The sequence below is a fragment of the Otolemur garnettii genome, unplaced genomic scaffold (assembly GCF_000181295.1).
Source record: "Otolemur garnettii isolate 467f Iridium unplaced genomic scaffold, OtoGar3 scaffold00011, whole genome shotgun sequence".
In the NCBI taxonomy this organism is placed as follows: domain Eukaryota; kingdom Metazoa; phylum Chordata; class Mammalia; order Primates; family Galagidae; genus Otolemur; species Otolemur garnettii.
In genome coordinates this window covers 4,099,966-4,117,215 of record NW_003852406.1, presented here as the reverse complement: position 1 = coordinate 4,117,215, position 17,250 = coordinate 4,099,966, and the positions used below count along the sequence as shown (strand labels likewise).

At 42.7% G+C, this 17,250-nt stretch overlaps 1 protein-coding gene across 1 annotated transcript in view; it reads left to right on the top strand.

Moving 5' to 3' along the window:
* Positions 1–9,855: 9,855 nt before the first annotated feature.
* The window catches only part of LOC100950881 (aromatase), a 103,255-nt gene continuing 95,860 nt past the window's right edge, over positions 9,856–17,250 (top strand). The window contains exon 1 of the mRNA XM_003784355.3: positions 9,856–10,119. The gene's annotated coding sequence lies outside the window, so the exon portion shown is untranslated. The remainder of the gene's footprint in view (positions 10,120–17,250) is intronic.

Genomic DNA, 17,250 nt, shown 5'->3' with positions numbered 1-17,250 from the left:
TGACAGTGGCTCCGATATAAGGCTTCTGTTATTTTCCTCTGGACTCCTTTCTAGGGGCACTAGCCCCTCTAAGATAAGCATAATTATAACCATAGTACTGCCTGGTACAAAAAAATAGCCGGGCATTGTGGTGGGCACCTGTAGTCCCAGATACTTGGGAGGGCCACCAAGCACCATGGCCCAGTGCTATGGTAGACTCTTTACTACATTCATAATCCTCTTGCAAAAACACACGTTACTATTCCCACTTTACCAGTGAGGAAACTGAGTGAGATTAATGAGTTTGTCCAAGGCTGCCCACCCTACCTGTTCACTGTCCTACTCATCTTATAGCTGAGTTGAGGGATAATAACACTGACTGTGGCAGGCATTGTGCTAGGCACCTCACAGACGTTACATTTTATCCTTACAAGGACCTTAGTGGGAAAAGTACTACCATTCCCTTTTTACTAATGAGAAAGCCAAGACTCAGAGAGTCTTCCAACATCATAGGAGAGGATATCCAGAAAAGGCCAGGTCTAAGAGAACAGAGATCTTCTCAAGGAGACCCCAAGGACACACCTGTGAGGTCACCCCCATGGTGACTCAGCTCTTAGGAATTTATAAAAACTCAACTTCCTGGGTCTTGGAGGCTGACTCTTGCTTCTGCTTCTGTGAAAGCCCGATCCTGTAAAAGCTGGAGCCTGCTTCTCCAGCTTGATTCAAACTACCAATGAGAAGGTACTGGTGGGATGGAACTTTTTGACTGGAGATAAAAAGGAGAAGACTGAACCAATGGCGTGGCCATTTTGAATTCCTTCTGTGCCTTGCTCCACCAGCTGAAATAAAGCCCTTCCTCTTATAAATATGGTGTCTGGGTGTTCTTTCTCTCCATTGGGCCTAGTTTTCTTTTTCTTTTTGTTTTTTTAGAGACAAAGTCTCATGTTATTGCCCTCAGTAGAGTGCCATGGCATTACATCTCACAGCAACCTCCAGCTCTTGGGCTTAGGCAGTTCTCTTGCCTCAGCCTCCCAAGTATCTGGGACTGCAGGTGCCCACCACAATGCCCGGCTATTTTTTTGTTGCAGTTTGGCTAGGGCTGGGTTTAAACCCGCCACCCTTGGTATATGGGGCCAGCGCCCTACTTACTGAGCCACAGGCACCACCATGGGCGTAGTCTTTCTGTAACATTTCTGTTCCCTGACTGGGAAGCAAGACCACCTAAGGAGAGAATAGGCTCAGATGCACTTGGTTGTTGCTGCCAAGCCTCTGGATACCCACGAGGAGGCCTCTGACGCCTGAGTGACATGAATCACTTGAGTGCACTGGGGACAGCTTGACCTCCCTGTGTGGATGTTAACTGGTGGAGAAAGGACCCCCTCAGTGGGTCTTCAAGGAGTTAAACACCAGGAGGAACTAGCACACAGGAACTGGCACCTGCATTGGGGGATGTCTGAGACAAGGTAGGACCAGTTGAGGCCCCCAGAATTTGGGTGGAAGGAGGGTCTAATCAACTGCTGGGCATTAGATTGCCCACTGGACTGGTGAGAGAGAGGTGAATGAGAGAGTGTGGGTGTGGTATGACTGCAATGGACACCAAGTGTGAAGTTCGGACTTCCCCTCACAGGGCCTAAGGGAGTGCTGGCTCTAAACCATGGTACCAGAGAACACCTCCTACCGCTAAGTGGCAGTTTGAGTGGGAAATCAAGGCTGCCCAGATTAGGAAATGGGTTAGAATTGTGTGCATCTGAGTGCTTGGAGACTGACTGAGGTGGGTAATAATAGGTGGGGCTCCACGCCACCCTTCACAGGTCAAAACAATTGTATGACTGCCCCTTTCATATCCCCATTTTTACACCATCTGTGGCTCAGTTTTTACTCCATCTGTAACATGTTTGTGGTTTGTCTGAGGGAAGGAAATGGGAAACACACAGGGGAATCCCACTTTGTTAGGAAGAATCTTAAAAAAGGGTTTACAGGAGACTATGTGGTAACTATGTTTCTGGGGAGATTGAGAACTTTGTGTGAGCAGTAATGACCAAATGCCTTATTATTCAAGCAATTGTGGTATCTTTTGAGATAAAATTAGTTTTAAATTTGTTATTAAAGTTCAAATGTTCAAAGATTATAAAACTGTCACCTCTATAATATTTCTAAATGTGCTAGATTCAACCATGAGCTTATGTTCTTAATTTTAAGCTGAATTCTAATGTCTGGAGAGGTGGCTGTGGTGAGGCCTAAGGGTATGTTCCTCGTACTTAGGCCAGCAGCTGCAGGACATGGGCCCTTCTTCTTTCCCTCCTCCAACTTTGTCCTCTGGCTATTCTGAGAGAATCTGAATGTTCCAGTTTCCTGCTTTCTGTGTTGAACTCTGTACCTGGTAAAGGACACAGGTCCTGCCCTTTGCAGCCATCTTTGATGCCATGTGGCCATGTGAGACTTAGGGGAATAATGAAAACACATCAGAAATGATGTTTATGTTGTGGTTTCAGAACATTTTTTTGTAACTTAAAACCTTAAAGTTGTGTTGTTACTGGATTTTCTTCTGCAGTAGGTTTTTTGGTCTCAGAGATTCAAAGAATGAACCCACAGACCACCACTCAGTGGTAAGATAGAATTTTATTAGCTAGAAAAGAATGCAGAAGGAATAAAAAGCACCAAAGCTTCTGGCAAACTGGAATACCCAAGTCAGAAGTCTACTGCACAGGTCCTTTGTCTGGGGGTGTAGATTATATTTTGGTCAAGACTTGGTAGGTGGAAAAATGCCTTTCCCAACTTAATGAGTATATTTACAAATGAATGAATGCATTCCCTCCCCTGGGGAAAGATTATTAGGTCTTTTCAGTTTTTGTCTCAATTAGAGATTAAGGTGTGTTCTCCCTACTCAAAGTGGAACCACCCAAAAATGTTTCAGCCTGAAAAGGGCACCCTGTTTGTTCCTAGAGATGAGGGTCTGATTTCTGAATTTATTTGGGTTTAATAATGGGCCCACAATGGTGGATCTCTGTCTAGCCCTGAGTGGGGAAATCCTTATCAATGTTATGTTCCATAAAATGTCTCTCATTTTAAAAATGTAATAATTTGGTTGTTTAAATTGTTTAGAAAACACAGTCTTTGTCAAATAATAAAATCCTTCATTTTAAACCTTCTAATCATCAGTTTAGCCAAGTGAATAATTAACTTAATAGTAAACTGTAATTCTGTTTCATGAAAATTGGTTTTGTGAGAGTAAGAAAAATTAGAATGAAAAATGGTATTGTGTAATAAAGGCTCTTGTGTGAGAAATTTTTTCCTGAAACAGTATGGTTATTTAAGAAAATGAAAGGCAGGGCAAACAAGTTTTAGAATGTTTGAAAATTATCTGTGCAGGTTGAATAAGGTTCATAAAAGGAAATTTGTGAAGGAATTTGCATGTAATCCAGTTGACTATATATTGCCTTTAAAATCTTTTGTCTTGTAATCTTGTTTGAATAAATGTTTTAAGCCTTGATATTTGACAAACCTTCCAAAATCAAAACTCTAAATTTGGTGTTTTTGAAACATTAAGAACACTGAAAGTCTGAGAAAGTCATATTAGGCTTATTTGGTATGTGAAAAATGTATAGAATATATTGTCAAATATGAAATGGCGGTTAATTTTCTGTGGATTATGTTCATATCTATGTTCTAATATTATAAAATATTGGTCTGTCTTAGTGTATGTTGTCCCTAATAATTTTAATTCATCTCAGAAAGTGTTTTTGTAAATATTTTATAAAATTTGTCTTTCAAGGAAGTAGTAGAAAAGTCTGGCAAATTCTCTCGCATTCAAATTTCTGTTGACTTTAGATATTAAATACCATCAGGCTAGAAGCAAACTTCTAGGACTTTAATTAGAAAGCTAACATGTCCATAAGTCTTGAACCTAACTTCAAACAGAACAGAAATCTCTTTCATGGAACCAAACTGATTTGTGACGATTTTTTGTTTGAAACATTGCTGATTCTTTCTGTGTTATGTTTTCCAGAAGTCAAGAAAACCATTTTCTATCTTTTAAGGTATTTGTAGCTTTTGGCAATGAATGTACTTATGAGTAAAATTTGGAACATTTATTTTTTTCTCTCTCCTTGATTTCTCCAGAATTTCGAAATCATTTGTAAGTATTCTTAATTTCTAACAATACAGTTATTTGCGTAAGTTCAATAAGAATCTGTTTTGTTCTGTAGGATATGACAAAAGGCACAGGTTATTTTGCAAGGCTTTGACTGAAATAGCATTTTCAGAGATGTACAAACTGTGTTAAGTAAGGAATTATAGTTGACTTATAAGGCCAATAAAAAAGTACGTTGAAAATACTAGCTAGATACCTTATCAACAACATTTCCTGATCTGTGGTGATTAAAGAATGTTACTTTCTGACAGATCAGAGGATCACAATTTGCTTTGGAACCTCAGAGAAGAGAAATTCATCCAATGCATAAGGTATCTAATGGCACAGATGAAACCTGGGCTCATAGAAGGCTTTCAAGTCTAACCTGAGATTCCTTATAAAAGGTTCCAGCAAAGCCAATTTTGAAAGGAAGAAAAGCCTAGATGGCTAATAATTACTCTTGCTGCACTTCATGCCAATAATCAGACCTCATATACTGAACATACAGTTTATTTTGGCAATTAAATTAGTTCTTCTATAATTTGCTTTCAGTAAAGTGAGAAATTAGAGAGAGAAAAATGGTTCAAAAGAAAAAAAAACCTGCAGCACACCTGTATTTAGATTCCAGCCTTGTCTGAGATGCCAGCTCATAAAATGAGACTTTGCTGTTTAACTAAACTGATCTGTTAAACAGGACTAAGAGACTGGCCAAAAAATATAGAATTATATACAGTAGTTATAGTTTCTCTGAAGCCATAAGGTTCAACAAAGGTTGCCTGTTGGCTATACTAGAAAAATTTGTGCAGTATTAAACGCTATCTGCTGTGTCTATCTAGATACCTTAGGAAAAATTGGAACCTGAATATTCACTTGAATTGCTCAGAACTTTGGATCAATTCTATAGGGACTCTTAAAACTATATTTATCTTAAGAACTATACTAAGACTGTAAAATGTTCTCATTGTGTGAACCTTAGCCTTGAAATCTAGAATTTGTAGGTATTTGTAGGTGACTGCTGAACAGTTCTGTTCTCTTACCCTGGCCTGGCCTGAACTTGACTTTGTCCCTGTCAGTGTAGGAAAGCCAGAAAGCCACAAACATATAAAAGGTGGCTGAGGCCATGCAAAAGCCAGATGAAAGCCCTGGGGATTTCTATGAACATCTGTGTGAAACACACAGACTGGCCAAAATACTGTATGAAGCCACAAAAGAGGGAGGAAAAGGGCCAATTAAGTAGAAATATAACCAATCAAAATCCTTCAAGAGGCTAAAGGAAAAACTGTGGGCAGCCCTGTTGCTAGGCCTCCCTGACCTGGCCAACCCTTTTGAACTGTACATATCAAAAAGAAATAGAACAGCTGAGGGAATGCTCATCCAGAATGTAGCATCCTGAGCAAGACCAGTTGCTTATCTCTCTAAGCAACTTGATAAGGGTCTTGAAAGGATGGCACTATACCTAAGAACACATGCAGACACTACCATGCTGGTGCAAGAGGCTGATAAATTGACTTTGGAACAAAATTCAAGCATCTGGGTACCATACACAGTGGTCACTCTTATGAACACAGAAGGGCACCATTGGTTGACCAACTCTTGCCTCACCAAATATCAAAGCTTACTATGTAAAAATCTGAAGTTGGTTATAGAGGTTGTATGCATGAGGCATGCTCTTAGGATAGAAGGAAAAAGAAAATTAAGAAGCTTCTGGGGGAAATACTTCTACATTCCGCTGTTGGCCACCCTTGCCAAGAAAGTCAGCTAGCATTGTGTGGCATGCAACCAACACAATGCTAAACAAGGACCATCCCTGCTATATGAAATTCAGTCCTACAGGGACTACCTTTTGAACATGTGCAAATGGACTATACTGAATTGTCCAGATATGGAGGAAATCAGTACTTACTAGTTTTGGTCTGCACTTATTTGGGATAGGTGGAAGCCTTCCCCACCAGGCCTGAAGTAGTAAAAGTGTTGCTCAGAGAAATTATCTCATGATTTAGATTACCACTCCAGATTAGATCTGACAATGGACTGGCCTCTGCAAGAAAGATAGTACAAACAATAGTTAAAGCCTCGAATGTCACCTGGAAATTACATGTGGTCTGTTGGCCTCAAAGCTTAGGCAGGGTAAAGCACATGAACAAAGCCATAAAAGCAGGAATTGGTAAACACTGATAGGAAGCAAAGCTTTATTGAGTATAGGCCTTGCCATTGGTCTTGTTCAATATTACATGTACCCCTTCTAAGAGGTCAGGGTACTCCCCTTATGCAATAATGGATAAGAGGCCTCCACCAGTCTGCTGCAATTTAGCAGGGATTCCTAAAAGAACTGGGAGAAACTGAATTGAACAGGCATTTAGAAGGCCTAGGAAGACTAGCAAGAAAGATCTCCACTTGGGTACTGTGTTTCCCTGAAAATAAGACCTACCCAAAAAGTAAGCCCTAGGAGGATTTCTATGCATTTAAATATAAGCCCTACCCCAATAATAAGACCTATTAATGCAGATACACTGCATAGCCACACCATGCATTTTGGCTCAGAGCAGTAAGGAAGACTGGAATACCTTTTATCTGCCACAGCATGCATTTTGGCATAGAGCAGTAAGGAAGACTGGAATACCTTTTATCTGCCACAGTTCCTTTCTCTGAGCCGTATGCACTTGCGCAGGTGCATGTTTGGTAACAGTGGTTGCAGGCATCCTATTGTGCACGTGCAAACAGCTAGAGGAAAGGCATTCACGCATCACTAGTGCCAGCCCCACCAACAAGGTTGGATCCCCCTGTCAGGTTCCAGAAGAAGATGACTTAACTTTGCTTGAATAAATGTAGATTGTGGTATTATACTTAATAAAAATAAGACATGCCCTGAAAATAAGCCCTAGTGTGTCTTCTTGAGAAAAAATAAATATAAGACAGTGTCTTATTTTCCGGGAAACACGGTAATTAACCATGTTCTATTTAGTCTTTTGTGTCTGTACATCCTTTCTCTCCAGGGGATCAGGGGGATCAAGTCTAGGTCAAGGATCAGAAACCAGTCCTCGTCAAACCAAAGTGGAAGTGACCCTACACCATCATCCTGACCACACCCACAGCAGTGAAGGTGGAAGGGATCCTCTCCTGGATCCATCACAGCAGGCTATAGAGAACTTCACTGCCCCATAGGAAGCAAAAACAGATCCAGCCAACCCCTGTAAAGTAACTTTTGTGGTAGGCAACATGCCCTGCTCTAGCCACATACTGGGAGCTGGCTGGTCAATGCATGGCTAAAGTCTAAAGAAATTCCTCCCAAGACTTGTCTTAATTGGTCTTTGGACTTTGGGAATGGGGGAGGAGGAATGTGATCTGTGTACCCACATCACTAAAATAGGACAAAAGGTGACTCTTAAAGCTTTTATGAATGTGAAGTCACCCAAAAGGGAACTTGCATTCCTAATCTGATACAATACTCAATATGTGACACAGAGAAAGGTGAAAATGTGTGATAGAAGTCAGTGAGGACTTGCCTGAGACAGTGAGGACTGCCCCAAAAGAAATATCGTGCTCAAAAAAAGGTAGTGGAGATAGATTGTTCCATAGGGTCAGTGTTACCCCTAAAGCTAGTCTTGTAAATTAATACCGGCTCTGCAGGAGTAAGCTGATGTTGAGACCCCAAATTAAAATATATATGAAGTCTCAAAAGGGGGGAATGAGAGAGGATACCCTGAAAAAGTAAGGTCTAAGAGAACAGATTCTTCTCAAGAAGATCCCAAAGATATACCTGCGAGGTCCTCCCCGGGGTGACTCAGTTCTTAGGAATTTGTAAAAACTTATCTTCCTGGGACTTAGAGGCTGACACTTGCTTCTGCATCTGTGAAAGCCTGTGTTTCTGTAAAATCTGGAGCCTGCTTTTCCAGCTTGATTCAAACTGACCAATGAGAAAGGTACTGGTGGGACAGAACTTTTTGACTGGGGATAAAAAGGAGAAGACTGAACCAGTGGAGGAGTGTGGCCATTTTGAATTCCTTCTGTGCCTCACTCCCCTGGCTGAAATAAAGCCCTTCCTCTTATAAACATGGTGTTTGGGTGCACTTTCTCTCCATTGGGCCTCGTCTTCCTGCAATAATCACATAGCCAGAAAGTGGCAGAGGTGGTATCCAAACCAAGTCTGTCTAACACCTAAGCCAGGGGAGTATCGGATCTCCTTTCCTGAATCAAGGTTCCGTTTCTTAAGTAGGAAAACATAATGATTCATGGAAATAGTTACAGTGAGGTCATTACTCCAGTCCTTCCCTAATCAATAGGCTTTGTATGATCCTTTTGTGGTTTTTAGAGATGGGAAAAACAAAGGTCCAGATATGGGTGAGGGCTCCACGTGCCACCATGCTACCTTTCTATCTCCTCAATCCCTTGTGCACACTCTGTGCCGCTTAAAGAGGGCTCCTAGTGTTCAGTCCCAGGTCCTAGTATTGATGGTACCTACACTCTGCACCCCTCTCCCTGCTCCCAGCCTATTTGAAGAGGAAAGCTACCCAGGTTTGATTCAGGTCAAGTGAGTGAGTCATCAAGGGAAAAACAAAGAAGAGAAAAAGGCCTATTCCCTTGTAGAAGAAATGAACCCACCCACCTTTTGACTTCTTTTTATTCTGAAATGCTGACAGGATCCAATGACTCAGACTTATCACACTCAAGCTGACTACTTTGTCTTTTTCTTGAAAATGAAGAGACAATGTGTGAGTAAGTGAGCTGAAAATGACTCCCAAAGGGAGGGAAGGGGCCTCCAGCATCTCAGTGAAGAACGGGGGTGGAAAGAATGTGCAGGAACTGGCAGGAGGAGCAGAGCCTCTGCAAAGAGTGAGTGGAAGCAGACGTTGGGGACAAGCCACAAAGCCTGTCAAAGCATGAAGGAGTACCATCGCTTCCAACCAAGCCTCCCTGACTTGAAGCCCAGCACATTCACAAGCAGCTAGAATCCTAGGAGGCTCTCCATCTAACCCTAGGGAGTCTCTCTAAGCCAAGCAGTCCGGCTAGGAGTAAATGAGAAAGTGGGAGAGGGATAGGAGTGTTAGGGTGTGAGCTAGTGCACCCTGGATGAGCTCCTATGTGAGCCTCTTCTGTTCATAAATGATAACATCAAAAGCTAATGCTATGAACAGAAAGATTTCTCCAGACAAAGATTAGGATATAAAAGCGTAAGTGTATTTAGTATTCTTAAAAGGAAAGAGGGAGAGAGAGTGAAAGGGATTGGGGAAAGACAGAAAGAAAAGAGAGCAGGGAGATGGTGGTGACATCCCAAGGAAAGAGAAGGGAAAGGCCAGACTCTGAGGTGATCTAGGTGATTTTAAAGGGGGTTGTAAACTGGTGGAGTCCACATGGTATCTGTTCTCTTCTTTCTTCTTAGGGCCAGGGGGATGAGAAAAACAAGCTGGGGTGATGTCAAAGTCCTCTGCCTTTATTTGAAGAAGAGATTATCACAGGAGATGTAACTCTGTCCTTGAGCTATGGCTGACACCTGGAGCTCCTCTCAGGTTTTCACAGGACCTCCATACAAACAGACTCTCACAAACAATTTCGAAAGACAAGTATTTACAGCTGTCCGTTTGGCCCATGGCAGAAATTGTGCAAAACAGAATTCCTGTGGGGTGGGGTATCTGTTAGCAAGATAACTTACAAGATTGATCTTTAACTGATGTTAGGCAATTGTATGATTAGGTATTTACCAATCATTTTCACAGTTCTTGCAAGGCCACCCCTTTAAGAAGAGTCTCGGAGCTGACTCTCAGCACCATGTTCCACTCTGGGTGAAGGAGCCCAGAGGATGTGAATCTTCTATAGCCCATTCTTCTTCAGACGTGAGCTAACTGAACCCTCTCAGTGGCTGCGGCTCACAAGTTGGCTCTGGCCTTGCCTAAGACTCTGAGTCTTGGCTGTGAGAGAAGAGGAAGCCTGACGAGCTGGTCTTGCACCAGCTTAGTGCTGGGTGGTCGAGAGGAAAACCCTAAACCTCTCTCAGGCTGGTTCCTCTGAGCAAACAGGTGAGTGCTCCCACCTACCTCAGACGATGCTGGAATGGAGGATGAAACAAGGGAACGCAGGTGGAACTGCTCCGTAAACAGCAAGATGCTAGTAATTAATGTGTTTGCAGATACAGGCGAGTTAACATGTTCTGACAGACTTGAAGTCAAACTCAGAAGTTGAGGCAATGAGGGCGTTGTAGTCCCCTCCTTGGCATCTGAAAAACATGATGAAATTGGACATGCATTGATTGAGAATGTAAAGCTTTCCACAGAGCTTCCTGTTCTTTCCAGGGAATGCCAGACTTCCCATGGTGCTTGCTGGGCTCTAGAGAAATCTTTGGGGGGAAGCTGACTTCCATTCTGGTTGCTACCAAACTACCAACTCCATCAATTTTTGGTTCTGTTCTGAGACCACCTTCGCTTGAGTCATATTTGCTCCATCACGAAGGTTGAAAAGACTCTTGGCAGAAAAGTAGTGTCTTGTTTCATAGTGTTAGGTTTTGATGTTATCATTTTTGAACAGAAGAAGTTCACAGAGGAGCTCATAAAGGGTAATATTTTAGAGCTAAAAGAGACTTAGAGGACCATCTGGTTCCGTTCTGAAATTCTGTAAATGAGGAATTGAGGCCCAGGCAAGGAAACTGGTTTTCTCTGGATCTCACACTTGACTCAATGAGCCAGGATTATTCCCAGGGTCTGGGCACTGACTCCTATTTGTGTGTTCCTTCCCTTACCCTAGGGGCTAAGCTCAGATGCCTGGAGGGTCTGGGCGGTGAGGAGGAAGTCATCGGTGGGTAAGAATGTAATGAGTGGTGGGGGAGGTTCACTTTCATTTTCTTTAAGTTTATCCTCTTTGGGATTTGCAGAGATACTTGAATCTATAAATTTATGTCTTTTCACCAAATTGGGGGAGTTTTCAGACTTTTTTTTCAGACACTTTTTTTCTATACACATCTCTTACTTCTCTCATTCAAAGACTCCAAAGACAAGCACATTAGACCACTTAGCATTGTCCTGTAGATGCCTGAGGCTCTATTCATTATTTTTCAAACATTTTTCTTTCTGTTCTTCAGATTGGATAATAGTTATTGATCTACTTTCCAGTCTGCTGACTCCTTCCTCTGTCATTTGCTTCCTGCTATTAAGCCCCTTGGGTGAATGTTTTAATTTCAGATATTATAATTCTCAGTTCTAAAATTTCCATCTGGTTCTTACTTTATATTGTTTCTTTACTGAGAATGTCTATCTTTCCATTCATTTCAAGAGTGTTCACCTTTATGTGATGAAGGTGATTGAGAGTCTTTTGTTCTAATAATTCTAACATTTGTCTTGTCTTTTCCCGCTTCCTATCATGTTGGGTATTTTAGATGAAATCTTGGACATTTTGTGTAATATATAGTGAGACTCGATGCTGTTAAAAATGATACAATACATTGATTTTGTTTTATTTTGTTTTAGTGGGCAACCAACCCAGTTAAGTTCAATTGCAAGTTTTGTCTCACCTGTGGGCAATGTTCCCAATGTTGGTTCAATTTGCAGAGCCTTTTTTTGTGTTGCTTGGGTATGTTCCACACGTGCAGCTTAGAACTGAGCTAAGGAATTGTATTGACCTGTAAATGGAATTCCCTGTCCTACTGTTTCCTCTGCAAGACTTCCCTCACATTCTTCAGCTCCCAGAGCCCCTTGCCCTGGTCCTCTGCTTAGAAGGATGGCTCTTTATCAGAGCTGGAGCTGCTGGTGATGCCAGAAAGTTTCATGCTGTTGACCTGGCCTCTGAACAAAGTAGAAAGAGGAAAAACAAATCACAACTCCTCCATACTCTTCACATGACAGGGCTCCCTTTTCCAGGTTCCTCTATTCCAGGGGACAGGTTTTCATTTTAGGTGCCCAAGTTACTCCCCAGGTGTTTAGGGACCACATCTGGCCTTAGGGATGAGAGAATATGAAAGCCCAAGATTTCCCCCACATATTCTATCTTTCTGGAACCCCTTTTCTGGGTCATCTGGCCAGGAAGATGGGCTGTTTCTTGGGGTTGTGGCTGTCCCTGACTACTGGGTAGTTTTGTGATTCAGCTTACCCTTCAAAGCCAGGAGAAAACAAATTCTAGGAAACTCATTCCTGCTATATTGGTCATTCATCAGATTTTGTCTTCACTTCCCAAACCAGCTGTTTTTTCATTTTTTACTTTTCAGAGTCCACAGTTAATTGCTTTTTCATATTTTGTTCAGAGTATTTAGTTGTGATCAGTAAGAGAGTGCAATGCACATCATTCATTTAGTTGGAAATGAAAGTCTAGCAAGACACATGGAACCCATTTCTTAGTTTGTGTTTCTTGAGAACTTTCACTGACAGAGTCCCACTTACAGTCCCACTCCCTCTATTTGGGAATCCCATATCCCCTGGTCTGGCAGTATCAGGTCCCAGGAGTCTATCGCTCCGAGTTTTCTACCTTATTTGGATAGGCCCTTAAAATAGATGTTCACTCAACAAAGACATAGTGGGTGCCCACCATGTGTTATATGAAAATAATTCAAACATGGTCCCACCCTCAAGGACCTTACAGGCCAGCAGGATAACAGGAATTTAGAATAAAACTTAGGATCCAAGCTTGGAAGCTTCTTTCCAAAGGCATCTTGTGTGGTCCGAAACACAACACATCATCATAGAACATGTCCTAGCCTTATCTTGGGGTTTTGCATTTCCAGAAACACTTTGATCACCTTTCTCCTCTGAGGGGAACAGACAGAAAAGCACTTCTACAAAATCGCATATAAAGTACTACTTTTATTTTTTGTGAACTCTACAAAATGCCTAGACTATTACATGTAACAGTCTTCTTGCCTACTGAACATGGTCTAAGAGAACGCAGTCTGGTTTTGTGCTCCAGGACTTGAAAGGGAAGAGTGTCCAGAGTAGTGCTTAAAGCAGAAAAAAGATTGTATCTGATATTTTTTTTTAAATTAAAGAATGGGGGATTCTGGGGCCATCTGCCAAGGAGATAATCCTTCATAAAGCAGATTAACTATCTCCCTGTTTTAGTCATCTCAGACTGTAATAACAAGTTACTGTGGAGTGGGCAGCTTAATCAATAAACAAACGCTTATTTCTCCCAGTTCTGGAGGCTAAAAAGTCCAAGATCAGGGTTCCAGCAAGGTCAGGTTCTGGCAAGGGCCCTCTTCTGATTTACAGACTGCCACCTTTTCACTGTTATTCTCACATGGCAGAGAGAGAGTTAAAGAACCCTCTGGGGCCTCTTCTCATAGGGGTAAGTCATGCCAACATGAGATCTCCACCCTCATGACCTAATCCCCTTCCAACAGCCCACTCCATAATGTCATCACATTAGGGGTTAGATCTCAGCACGTGAATTCTGAAGGGGCACAAACATTCAGTCCATAACACTTCCCCAGCCCACCTATGCTGCTTTTTCTCTTTGAAAGCGCTTACCTTCTCTTTCTACATTGAAGTAATAACAGAGTGTTGACCTAGGGAAGGAGGTAGAAGGCAGAAGGAAAGGACAGGGGTCCAGCCATGTAGCTGGCATAGTAGGTGCCATGTATCAGCGGGCGTGCTTAGTGCTCCAGTTATCTTACCATCCTCACAACTATTTAGCAAGCTTGTGTCATGAGTGTCATGGTTCCTGTTTGCTAGGTAAAGAGACCAAGACTCAGAGGGATGTGCTTTTCTCAAGGCATAAACTGTCAAATTGTAGATTAGAATCCAGGTCTTCTGAGCATGGGTCCAGTTGACCTACTGTGCCAGCCTCTGAGACTGTGGGGTGTGTTCCCATCTCATACCATTAGGGCCGCAGCTCAGGGAGGAGTTTGGGGAAGAGAGAATGTGCCAGCATCAGTGGGGCTGGGAAAGGCCCACTGGGAAGCCAGATCCCATGTTTTCTGGACAGGTATCTCCTTGAAGTACATTCTAGCAAGTGCTTATTGCCCTTTCTAAAAATAAGTAGAAACTGATCATGGGACAAAGGAAAAAGAAGTGAGAGAAGGCGGGGGTCATTTTGCCAGACAATTTCCTCTACTCAGGAGGGTGAGCTGGGGGTAGAGGACTGACTGCTTGGTAGGAGATCGGAGGCAGCCCCCCACCGGTAGCGGGGTCATCCTCCTTCGTTCCCCAACTGCCATCAGTGTTGGCTCTGGCCAGAGAAGACCTGGGGGCATTGATGTGGGAGGCTTCTCTCCCTTCTGAGTGGTCAATGTGGGGCAGCCTCTCCTCCTCTGGTAGGTTTGGGAGCACCTGCATGTTGGATTCCAGAGCAGCCAGTGCTTTGCCTTGGCTCTTGTCCTCCCAACATCTCATCCCTGGTTTAACAGCAAGGAGAGGGAAAGATGCCTTTGGGGTGCAAATTGGTGACAACTGCCCTCATTTAACAGCAGGGGAAGAGAAATGGACCTTGACTGACCCCTGACTGTGTCAGGCACTGTGCCAAGCACTTTGCATCTGTCAGTTTCTAGTAGATGGCTTGGTACACTGTAGTTGCTCAATAGATGTTAGCTCTTACCTTTAGGTCTCTGTCTTCTTCATTTTGCTGATCTCCAAGTGCAGAGCAGTGAGTGATCGCTCCATTCCACAGTTGCTGCAGACAGGTGACAATGGTGTCAGGATGATGGGGGAGGAAATGAAATTAGCATGAGTGCTGGTGACACAACACCTTTCTCAAGCTGCTCCCCTTTTGAAGTACTGGCTCCATGAGGAGGACACAGAGGCAACCCAGAAACTGGCAGCTTAACTGGGGACTAAATTAGAAGATATGTGGAGGCCTGTGGAAACTCAGGGCTAAAGCCCTGTGATAGCAATAGATTCCTTAGAGTGGCACTGTGTCCTTTTCATTTTTCAGTACATTATATTATATTTTATTTTATTTTATTTTATTTTGAGACAGAGCCTCAAGCTGTCCCCCTGGGTAGAGTGCCGTGGCATCAAAGCTCACAGCAACCTCCAACTCCTGGGCTCAAGTGAGTCTCCTGCCTCCGCCTCCCAAGTAGCTGGAACCACAGGCGCCCGCCAAGGCGCCCGCCACAACGTCCGGCTATTTTTTGGTTGCAGCCGTCATTGTTGTTTGGCGGGTCCAGGCTGGGGATTCGAACCCACCACCTTAGGTGTACGTGGCTGGCGCCTTAGCCCGTTGAGCTATAGGCGCCGAGCCAGTACATTATATTTTAAATGCCACTTTTCTCCTCCCCTTTCCACTGCCACTGTCTTATCACTTTGCCATAAACTTTCACTGTGCTCTTCTTTGCTACAAACCCAAAACAAACACTACTGATCACGGATGTTCATCAGATATTTGCTATTTGTTCAATCCAAAAGCTTTCAATTATTTTCTGTTGAGGAGAGAAGGAAATTATTCAACTATTTTCTGTTGTAGAGAGGAAAGGTCTAGACCCAGCAATCAAAACTTCCTCCATTAGTTGATTTTCAAATATCTCCCCTACTTCTTGTGGTGAATCTCATCTTTAACCCAACTGGTTTACTTATTACTGCTACACAAATATGCCTTGACCCTTCCGACCTTATTGGCTTTCCCTGCCCTTTTACATCTCTCTGCTCATTTGTTACCACTGATGGGCTATTGCTTTTCCTTCAAAGATGAGCTTAAGGCGGCACCTGTAGCTCAGTGGGTAGGGTGCTGGTCACATAAACCCAGTCTGGTGGGTTCAAACCTGGCCCAGTCCTCTGGACTCTAGGCAATTTCTCTCCTTGGCAATTACACTTTTGATTGTCTGAATTGCTCATGCCAAGTATACTCATCCTGTATCATTAATTGTCTTTATCTGTCTCTAATTTATTTCCATGTATAAACATGACAGAACTGTGCCACGCTTATCTCACAGAACAGGTGCTTACTATTCTATTGCTCAATCTATTGGAACTTTGCAATTTCATAAAGGTAACTTTGCAATTCAAAATGTTTTATTTTTCCAGTGGGGGATTTAGGGTCCTTGAAGCAGTAGAAGAAAAAAGAGACAGCGGGTTTTCTTTTTAACACTGTGGATATTATATAACGTCTAATTATTGCTAACATTAAATAGTCCCTGATTCCTTTTAAATGATTCAAACACTGAAATGACGCACCAGTTCGAAGAAAAGGAGCTGCTGTGATTCCTTCAAAAATATGAAAAAGAAAGAAAACCCAAATATTGGCTCTTTTGAGGGAAACATAAATTGGCTATTCTTTTGTTTTTTTTCAGTATTCTGAAAAAAACTGAGAATGCATCACAGAATGGGAAAGCTTATTTTTGTGCCTTTGGGAGCAAGTAATATGATGAAAGAAAGTTCTAGGAAACAACTAAATTCTGAAATTCAAAATTTCATGGGGCCCAAGTGAAGCATTTGCCTTTGACTTCAACACATTGCTGGAGGCTCCCTGGTGTGTCGATTGCATCCTGTCTGGATCCCATTCTTGCCACCAATCTCTTGCTGGTCAGAAGTTGTAGCCAGCACCAACTCACCTCAGCTTTCCTCTCATGAGGGAAAAACTTAGGGTTTAGTCCCACCTGCGGGTGCCCAAGCACTGCTCCCCTGAGAAGGAAGAGAGGATTTCTTAATTGCTTTTATATTTCAGCAGCTCTGCCTGAATGACTCAGCCAACCAGAATGCTTTTTTTGCTTCTCAGCTTCTTATAGGGCTCTAGATCTTTATTCTTTAGTGTTTTCAACATTTACTCTCTCCAGGCATGTGGCTCATGTCTATAATCCAAGGAGTTGTGGTGGGTGGGGGGTGGAGTGGGGTGAGGTGGGAACCCTGCTTAAGCCCAGAGAGTTCAGATGAGCTATGATGATGCCACTTCTTCCTTGCCTGGGCCATGGAACAAGGTCTTTTCTCTAAAAAATAAAAAGTATACTCTCTTTTTGTATCTACTATATTCACTGAGTAGCTTATAAAAACATAAATGTATTATCTCACATGGACTAGGGAATCCAGGTCTGGCCTCCTCTGAGGCTTGAAGTTCTGTTTCAAGCTCACTACTTATTGACAGAGTTCAGTGCCAACTCTTAGGGGCTCCCTGCCGTTCTCTGTCCTGTGGTCTTCTCCATGACATGGCAGGTGGCTTCTTCAAGGACATCTCTGGAGATCCTTCAAAACATTCTGATTTCTGGGAAGGCTTGGGCCCCTTTAAAATGTTCACCTGATTAG